This window comes from Balaenoptera physalus (assembly GCF_965194825.1).
Source record: "Balaenoptera physalus genome assembly, chromosome: 8".
In the NCBI taxonomy this organism is placed as follows: Eukaryota; Metazoa; Chordata; class Mammalia; order Artiodactyla; family Balaenopteridae; genus Balaenoptera; species Balaenoptera physalus.
In genome coordinates, this window is record NC_138887.1 from 67,042,818 (window position 1) to 67,045,484 (window position 2,667).

The window sequence follows — 2,667 nt, forward strand, 5'->3', positions numbered from 1 at the left end:
TCATCCTGATTGATATCGAATCAACTACAACACTCCCATCTTTTTCACATGAACCCTTACAAAACCAGGTATCTCCTGTCCTATGTTTGTATCTAAATTCGAATATCACAAGGTGGGTACACTCTTCCTAGCCTAATAGGCAAGAAAAACTCTACTCAGAGAGGTTAAGTATTTTGTAAGGGTCACACAAGTAAGTGGCTTAGCAGAGATTTGATTCCATATCAAAACCTGTATGTTCTCTGCCAGATCATACTGCCTCTTCATTCATTTACTCCCACATCAAATATAACTGAGCACTTTCTATGTGTCAGACATTAGTCTAGGCCCTCAGGATAAAGTGATGATGAAGACATGTCCCTCATGGAAATTATATTCTAGTGATTTGCAAGCTTAAAAACATGTAAATGAATGTAGGAAGGATTTGCAAAGACACAGAAGAGAAAAAGAATAATCAATGCGTTTATTTCTTTTTCTTGCCTAATTGGTCTGGCTAGGACTTCCAGTACTATGTTGAGTATGCGTAGTGAGAGTGGGCACCCTTGTCTTGTTCCTGATCTTAGAGGAACAACCTTTCACCACTGAGTATGATGTAAGTGTGGGCTTGTCATTATGGCCTTTATTATACTAAGGTACATTCTTGCTATACCTAATTAGTTGAGAATATTTATCATGAAATGATGTTGAACTTTGTCAGATGCTTTTTCTTCATCTATTGAGATGATTTTTATTTCATTCTAATATTGTGATGTATTCTATTATTGATTTCTGTATGTTGAAACTTTCTTGCATCCCAGGAGTAGCCCCCTCTTAATCATGATATATAATCATGTAAAGTTAGCTTGTTTATTTGAGATCTTTTTTATTAATGTAGATATTTAATGCTATAAACTTCCCACTTAGAACTGATTTTGCCGCATTTCATGAGTTTTGGTATGTTGTTTCCATTTTCATCTGTTTCCAGATATTTTTTGATCTCCCTTTTGATTTATTCTTTGACTTCTTGGTTGTTCGGGGGTGTTTTGTTTAATTTCTGCATATTAGTGAATTTTCCAGTTTCCTTCTGTTATTGATTTCTAGTTTCATGCCATCATGGTTGGAAAAAGATACTTGATATGATTTCAGTGATCTTAAATTTGTTAAGACTTGTTTTGTGATCTAACATATGATCTATCCTCAAGAATGTTCCATGTGCACTTTATATATATTTTTTAAATTTATTATTTATTTATTTACTTTTGCTGTGCCAGTTCTTAGTTGTGGCATGTGGAATCTTTAGTTGCAGCATGCAGACTTCTTAGTTGTGGCATGCAGACTTCTTAGTTGTGGCATGCGGACTTCTTAGTTGCAGCATGCATGCAGGATCTAGTTCCCCCACCAGGGATCGAACCCAGGCCCCCTGCATTGGGAGCGTGGAGTCTTACCCACTGGACCGCCAGGGAAGTCCCTCCATGTGCACTTTAGAAGAACATGTATTCTGCTGCTATTGGGCAGAATGTTCTGTAAATGTCTGTTAGGTCCACTTAGTTTAACGTATAGTCCAAGTCCAATGTTTCCTTATTGATTTTCTGTCTGGATGATCTATTGTTGAAAGTGATGTATTGAAATCCCCTACTATCACTGTACTGTTGCCTATTTCTCCCTTCAGATCTGTAAGACATTGGCTCAGTATGTTTAGGTCCTCTGATGTTGAGTGCATATATAAAAAAAATGAATTGCAAAATGATAAAAAGATTGAAACCAAATCTAAAGTACAATCTAAGTGGAAGCCATAAAAGTAAATATATACATACATTTGCCTGCATAAAAGAAGAAGATTTTTTATTCATTCACTCCACTAGGATTATTGAGTTCCTACTCTGCATTGGTTCTAGATGCTAAGGATATTACAGTGAACAAAATGCAAAATTTCCTGCCCTCCTGGAGCTTAAATTTTAATAGAGGGAGTCATAGAATAAAGAAATAAGTTAATTATGTAGTATATCCCTAGCTTAAACTCATGGAGAAAAATAAAGCAGAAAAAGGGCATAGGGAATGCCAGGCCAGGGAGTGTGTGGGGAGGAGGGCAATTAAAACAGGGTGCTCAGGAAAGGCCTCACTATAATGGTGATTAAGGTGTTATGAATCTACGCCTTGAAGGAGGCAAGAGAGCAGGTCACATACAATATAACCAGAAAAGGAGACAGCAAGTGCAAACCCTAATGTGGGAACAGGCTTGGCATATATGAAGAATAGAAAGGAGTCCAGTGTAGCTGGAGCAGCATAAGCAAGTGGGAAAGAACAGGACATGAGTCAGAGGGTAGCCAGGGGCCTATGGGCTATTGTGATGATACAGGCCAGAGATGATGGTGGCTTCCAAAAGAATGATCACAACCGAGATGGCAAAGAGTACCCAGATTTGGGTACACTTTGAAAGTACAGTCGACAGAATTTGCTGGCAGATTCAATATGGATTGGGAGAGAATAAGAACAATGAATGATAATTCCAACAGTTTCAACCTAACTGGGAGGATGAATCTGCCAGTAACTGAAATGGGAAAGACTGCAGATGGAGGTGGTATGGAAGGAAGATAGGGAATTCCATTTTGGCTACTGTAGGTCTGAGATGCATATTAGACATCCAAATGAAGATGCTGAGTAAACAGAAGGATAAATGAGCCCAGAGTTCAG